Genomic DNA, 7,942 nt, shown 5'->3' with positions numbered 1-7,942 from the left:
TAGTCTGACATACATTGTACGTGGACAGCAGGTTTCTGACGCATAAAAACATCAGATGCCATTGAAAACAAATTTGAATAAGTCTGAACAGATAAACCAGAAACATTGGCTGAGTCTTAGTATCGCCACTGACCTCCACAGGAGCTGATAAGGTGGGGACTTTGAGCAGATCAGATCTCATGTCCACTGGATCTTGGTCCAAAAGCCCCCTCTGAACTGGACTATCTGCACTGTTAAAAGTCCTGCCGTGACCCGGACTTGCTGCCACCACAACGCAGAGTACTGACCACTATACAATCACAGCTCGCCACTCCAGAGGCCGAGAAAGAGGCGTTTAACTTGCTACACAAATCCAAATCTGTGGAACCGTCACTAGAGGGCGGTGTCGCTTGTGTTTATTTGTCATGGGCAGGACTAGATAGATAGATAGATAGATAGATAGATAGATAGATAGATAGATAGATAGATAGATAGATAGATAGAATAATTCATAGAATATAGAACCTGTCTCTAAAGGTTTGCATGTCACTAAAAGCTGAAATGAAAAATGATCTAATGTAAATTTAATTGAAGACATTTTTGAGTCATTTATCAGTTTTGTTGTGCAGTGACTCACAGTCCTCTCAGCATTCCTAGAGTAGCTTTTTCCATTATATATACTGTATTTATGGGTTTATTCTATATTATTGTGAATTATTGGAAACGTGCAGTTTGTGTAATGAGCGGTTTTGTTCACTGAGGTCAGACGGTTCGCCCTGATATTCAGAATGTGAGAGAAACAGGTCCTGAAACTAAAGAACCACCAGTGATTAAACACGGTGTTATGAAAGGTTGAATGTGCTGTTCTGCAGCGCCATCTAGCGACAAACCGCGTTTAGTTTGGAAACTTCGGCACGAGGTTCTCATCCTCTGGAGTGGTGAGCCGTGATCGTATAGTGGTCAGTACTCTGCGTTGTGGCCGCAGCAACCCCGGTTCGAATCCGGGTCACGGTAGGTCTTTTAACAGTGCAGATGGTCCAGTTCAGAGGGAGGTTTTGATCCACTGGGAATGAGGTCTGATCTACTCAAAGTAATAATAAAATAAAAAATAAGTATTCCTGCAGTTAGAGATACCATATTGTCACAATACCTTGCAAATGATTAAAAAAATACCAACAAAAAATAAATAGTACTACTACTACTACTACTAATAATAATAATCATAAACAAAAACAAAAAACTAACAGCATTATGAATCTGAATCTCAGCATCTGGACTGTAATAACTACTTAAACATTTCCCTCTATGATCTCTGTGGCATAAACTTTTTAAAAAGTTATATTCTTCCTTACTCTATTAAAAAAAATCTAGAAATTACCTCCCGCAATCTCTCTACTCTAAAAAAAATCTAACACCAGCCCCTGCATCTCCACCGACACTCACTGATGTTTTAACACCTATTCCATTATTTGAAGTACAAGTTACAGCCACTGAACTCTTTTCTGAAACACATACTGACACATTACTGAATATTCAGGCTTTTGGCAGCAAACAAACCATGAATATGTACTGAATTTATCAAAAATTACCCTTTTATCCTCTAATTAGTAATAAATAAGACAGAACACACCTGCGTTCACTTAGCAGGTTAAAGTGGCTCAAATCAGAATTTTTGTTTGTCTGTTCAGATTATCTTTTAAATGTGATTTGTATGTGACAGTCTGACCAGATCAGCTCCTAAACTAACCCGTGTGAGCGTCACGCTGCTTCACGCGGCTCATCCAGAGGTAAACAATCACAACCGCCAACGAACGCCAGTCGCTCCCGGAGGATCAGCTTTATCTTCACCAGCATCACAGGAGCCATCATGAAGCTTCACTGACTGACAGCTGGGCTCATCACCCAGAATTTGTTTGAGTTTGCCATAAAAAGGGCACATTATTCAAGCCTTTTCTTTGATGCTGCAGCCTCGGTCTCCTCCGGCCGCGTTTGGCCATTTCGAGCTGTTGTGACGAGTCTCTTTTAATTTTTGCACAGAAACATCAGCCTAAGTGTTTGAGTCTCAGCAGTGTGAAATTCTGATGAATGTCGAGTTGGACTGACATAAAAGTCACATGAATTCCTATCTGGCTGTTCAGACTGAGTCATATTGCTGCAGATTGGATACGTATCGGTGTGTTTATCTGTTCACACACACTCATCTGTGTCACGTACAAGAGAAAAGGTCAGATTTGGGCCACTTTTACCTACTGTGTGAACATAGCCTTAATATGGAGCCCTGCTGGTTACATCCTGTATATTAAAAAATTATTATTTTTATTAACATGTGGTAATGAGATCTTAATGCATGGCCATGACTTAGTAAGGTGTGGGAATGAGATGATTAAGTCGTGGCCATGCATTATCTTTGTTTATACAAGATGTCACCAGCGAGCTCCGTACCTTAGTGACTTATGTGCCTCCAATGTGCCATCTCGAGTCTATCAAACCAGACATGGTGATGGTCAGGAGATGGAACTGGGTTTTCCGTCCTGGTACAACTGGTTGAAAGGTGACCGTGCTGGAGCCTTCAAGGCCTTGCTATGTGGTATGTGGTTGATCTGAGGTTATGTGTGCTTGTGATGACCGGTTGAGATTATATGGCTGCAGTTCCATCTATTCTTGAATTCTGTGTGGAAACTTAAACGATTTTCTATCATCATTCGGAGTGGCGAGCCGTGAGTGGTCAGTTCTCTGCGTTGTGGCCGTTGCCGCCCTGACTCGAAACTGGCTCATGGCAGGGCTTTTGAGAGGGGTTTGGTCAGGACATCAGACCAAAATTAACCCCAGGACGGGAAATGCACACTGAAACTGGGCTTGTGATGTTGCTTTAATATGGCAACCAGAAAACCGGCTACAATGATATATGACTTCAGTGAAACTCAAGAATTTTAGATTATTTGCCTTTAATTTTAATGGAAAATCCGGAACAGCGCTCCATTTAGAGGACAGCGCGAAATTAAAATTAAATATCTTTCTAAATCTAATTTTTATGGAGTATGAACTGATATATATATATATATATATATATATATATACTTAACGGCCACTTTTTTAGGTACACCTTGCTAGTAAAAGGTTGGACCCCCTTTTGCCTTCAGAACTGCCTTAATTCTTCATGTTATACTTTCAACAAGGTGTTGGAAACGTTCCTCAGAGATTTTGGTTGGGTATTTGAGTTACTGTTGCCTTTCTATCATCTCGAACCAGTCTACCCATTTTCCTCTGACCTCTTACATCAACAAGGCATTTACGTCCACACAACTGGAGCTCACTGGATATTTTCTCTTTCTCAGACCATTCTCTGTAGACTCTAGAGAGTCTACAGAGACTCTAGAGATGGTTGTGTGTGAAAATCCCAGTAGATCTGCAGTTTCTGAAATACTCAGACCAGCCCGTCTGGCATCAAAAACCACGCCACGTTCAAAGTCATTTAAATCACCTTTCTTCCCCATTCTGATGCTCGGTTTGAGTACACTGAGTTTGAATCATATTTGAACATTTTGATATTCAGCATTTTTGCTTGTGGATTTCAATATTTTATTTGAAACTCTGGGCACAAAATTAACATCACGACAGCGCCACCTGGCGACGGTTCTACAGATTTGAGTTTTGTGCAGTCACAGCAGGACTTTTAGTAGAGCAGATATTTCAGCCTCAATGTGGAGTTTGTTTAGGGGTTTGGACCAAAATGAGATGTAAGACATGAAACACACATGAAGCTCTACTCAAACCAATTTATGAGGCCAGTGTCACTAATGGACTCCTTGCTGGGCTCATTTAACCACATCATGGAATAAATACAATGATAATATATAAAATCTCAAATTATACAACAATTAGTTCTCGCCACGCAAACTGATTGGTTGAGAGGCGTTCTAACTGTGCTGTGATTTCACCATAACAAGAATGAATAATAATAAAAAAATAAAAAAGTTTTTTTTCACAAACACTGTACCACTCCACTGAGACGCCGTTGCTAAGCAACGAGTTTGACAGCTGTAGGAGACACTCAAGCCGTTTGAACGTTTTTACTTCTTACTTTGCCACAAACACAAAACGGACATTTTTAAGATCACATTTGACTGACAGCCGATTTGGTCAGAAGACGAGACGACACTAAATTCCCAAACTGTTGTCACCACTGAGCAGCTTTTCAGTCGGCAGCTGTAACAGAAGAACGGCTAAGCAACCAGAAATCAGCCAGAAATGAAAACTTATGCCAAACTAAACGGGCTGTAAGAAGCTTTACAGACTGGCTGGAACAAAACAACATTAATACTGTTCCAGAAAAAACTGACCAAACTGAGCTGAACTTGATATTGCAGCAGTTTTATGGGTCAGTCTCAGGGATGGGGGAGTAGTTTAGTAGTGCGCTACTTTTTGTAGTTAGCTACAAATTTTAGTATCTAGTAGCTGCTACAGTTTTATAAAATGTAGCTAGTAGCTGTAGTGCCTACAGATTTTTGTGTAGCTATAGTGATAATTTTCACTAAAATATCCCTACAGACTTCAGTCAATCCGGGAAAAAGTATGTGGCCATTCACTGGGCTGGTGCGACTGTGCAGTCCTGACTAAGCCGGACAGCTCAAGCAAGCAATCACCTCTAACCAGTAGGCTTAACTCAGGCGGTTGCAAGCGAAATGTTAAGAGCTGTTTTGTCCTTTTACCAAAAATCAAACCACCTTGGGAGGCACATTTTCTGTCCATTTTACCGTCTTGGCTGTAAGTATATGTCAGTATGTGCTGATAGTTCAGGCTAAAATATAAACATAAATACAGACCTACTTTGCTCTGCTTTAACCTTCAGCTCAGCTATAGGTGCTTTTCTCACATCTCAGAAAACTTCTCCATGAGTTTCTTGTAAAATGTCTCTCAATCTTTGACTTTTTATGAGGCTGAAGTCACATCTTATCCTCCAGCTTCTCATTTGAATGGTCCCGTTCCACCTTAAATGGTGCCTGAGGTGCCAGATTGCCCTGCCTTATTTAAGGTGGAACAGGAGAATTCGAATGAGAAGTTTCCAGAGTTGCTGTAGATTAGAAACATCACCAAACCAGAGTGCATAGTCCATTCATCTCCAAATTATCAATGTTTGGCTTCTCTCTCTTTGCAGCTTCAGTGTCTGTGTTGCTATGGTGACCAGCAGTCTATGCTGATCTTCAGGGTTAAAGACTGAATTAGCAGTTCTACATTGACTCCAGTGTTTAAGACCATTTTTTGTTAAACTGTATTAGAACTGTGAGTTATAACGATTTTACAGCAAAGGAGGAATATTTTGTGTTATTTTACCTAGAAATCTGCCGCAGGAGCTCTGCAGCAGTGGAGTGATTATTCAGGCCTGATTCTCACCTTAAACGGAGTCAGAGTCAATGATGAGGATTTTGAAACTGAAGTGTTGCTGAAGTTTAACAAAGACTCTGAATGTGAATGTCTGTACGTACAAAGATCAGGCATAACATTATGACCACCTCCTTGATTCTACTCTCATTGTTCTTACTGCAGTGTTGAGAATGATCCACCACTCAAATAGTACCTGCTCTGTGAGGGTCCGTGGGCAGAGGTGTAAAATTCAGGTCCAGAAAGTAAAAATCCCAGGATTTTGTTCCCACTGCCTGGACAGCTCAGCGGGTGGTTTGATCAACTAGAGAAGCCAGGCCATTGGAACAAAATCCTGGGAAGGATTTTTACTTTCTGGACCTGGATTTTACACCTCTGTCCATGGGGGTCCTGACAAATGAAGAACAGGGTAACAAAGTATCAGAGAAACAGATGGACTACAGTCTGTAACTGTAGAACTACAAAGTGCATCTATATAGTAAGTGGAGCTGATAAAATGGACAGTGAGCGTAGAAACAAGGAGGTGCTCAGAATGTTATGCTTGATCATTTATATTTATGGCATTTGGCTGACGCTCTTATCCAGAGCGACTTACAATTTGGTCATTTTATACAGGGAGGCCAAGGCGGTGTTAGGAGTCTTGCCCAAGGACTCTTATCGGTATAGTGTAGGGTGTTTGCCCAGGTGGGGCTTGAACCCCAGTCTACAGTGTAGAAGGCAGTGGTGTTAACCACTACACTACACCAACCGTGAGCAGTGTATCTTGTTGAAATGTCAACAGTTGACAAAGCTTTGCACAAAATTCTCTGGGTTGTTTTGGTTATTTTAGTTGATTTTTGTAAGGAAAAACCTGGAATGATTGACTTTGTATTTACTCTTAATTTTTGTTGGATATCACGCCTTTGGGTGTGTAAGTTTGATCGTCGATTACACTGTTTTGTGATCCTTTTGTTTATTTGCAGTTTTTCAGTTGTGTGTTTCTTTCTGTCTCATAATTAAATGCAATGTCTTGTTCACTGTGTCAGTTGGACCTGTTTGGTGTATCAGGTGGAGATTCACAAACATTCTGACAATCACCCTTTGAAAGTAGCTAAAATGTAGCCACTCCTTTTCAAAAAGTAGCTAAAATCCCGCATCCCCAGCACTGACAGTCCATGACTGAGGTGTCCTTGAGCAAGACACCTAACCCCCAATTGCTCCCCGGGCGCTGTGGATAGGTTGCCCACCGCTCTGTGCAAGTGTGCTCACTGCCCCCTAATGTGTGTGTGCTCACTAGTGTGTATGCGGTGTTTCACTTCACGGATGGGTTAAATGCGGAGGTGAAATTTCCCCATTTGTGGGATTAAAAACTGTCACTTAAACATAAAGCAATAGAACACTCGAGGAGTGTGTTATCACCAATAACATCATGGCTGCGATGATCTACAGCCACCAAATCACAGCCGTGATTTTATTCCCTCTTATCTTCTACTGCTTAAATGAGAAATATTATCTGTATGGAGTAGATTTAAAATAATTTAAAGTACGCATCAAGGGACCCGTTACAGGGACATCTCTGCCATATAGAGCTGGTTCAGTACTTTCCATTTACACAGGTTGTAGCCCTCTCAGGGCGTCTCTCCCTGTAACAGGAAGATCTTCCAGAACACGTCAGAGCTGTAGACCTGGACAAATTGGACTTGATTGCCAACCCATTCAAGTGGATAGATGTTCCAGAACTGGCGAAGAAGCAATTTTAGCTATAAATTTTGCATTTTACTTTAGGAATTACAACCTGTCTGTTTTCAGCCCATGTTTGCACTGAGAACTTCACTGCCTGATTGTAGAATGTCTTATACAGTATATGTTAGTCTGCATTGGCCTCTTTCTAATGACTGAACAGGCCTTATCTGTACTGAATCATCTACGCAATGACCTACACTCTTCAAAAAGACTCTTCAAAGGTTGTTTAGTAAAGGGAATAGTTAGAACCAAGCTTGACACCTTTTAGTTGCTACACAGAACCCTTTTTAACAAGGTTTCCACCATGCAAAGAACCATTTAGGCATGCAATGGTTTTATTTGGAACTCTGAAGTGTATGATTCAGTTTCTTCAACACTTTGGGAACAAAGACTTTGTTAAAACAATTTAATCAATAATACTATATTAAACAGTAACACTATTATTGTAGTTATATGTTGTAGTAGGTTATACACTAGTATAGTATAGTAAATAAGAGAAATTTTCACAAAATAAAGAGAAATATACACAAATATAGAGAAATATTCACAAAATATAGAGAAATATACACAAACATAAATATTCACAAAATTTAGAGAAATATACACAAATATAGAGAAATATATACAAAATATAGAGAAATGTACACAAATATACAGAAATATTCACAAAATATAGAGATATATACAGAAATATACAGAAATATACAGAAATATAGAGAATTATTCACAAAATATAGAGAAAAATGCAGGAATATAGAGCAATATTCACAAAATATATAGAAATATACACAAACATAGAGAAATATACACAAAATATAGAGAAATATACACAAATATACAGAAATATACACAAAACATAGAG

The 7,942-nt window shown here is 39.8% G+C and overlaps 1 non-coding gene across 1 annotated transcript; it reads left to right on the top strand.

Moving 5' to 3' along the window:
• Positions 1–921: 921 nt before the first annotated feature.
• Positions 922–993, top strand: trnah-gug. Its single transcript has one exon. It is a non-coding gene; the product is annotated as a tRNA-His (tRNA).
• The last annotated feature ends 6,949 nt before the right edge of the window (positions 994–7,942 follow it).

The sequence above is a fragment of the Pygocentrus nattereri genome, chromosome 4 (assembly GCF_015220715.1).
Source record: "Pygocentrus nattereri isolate fPygNat1 chromosome 4, fPygNat1.pri, whole genome shotgun sequence".
Lineage (NCBI taxonomy): Eukaryota > Metazoa > Chordata > Actinopteri > Characiformes > Serrasalmidae > Pygocentrus > Pygocentrus nattereri.
Note: the sequence above shows the minus strand (reverse complement) of the source record. Positions and strands in the feature narration are given on the sequence as shown.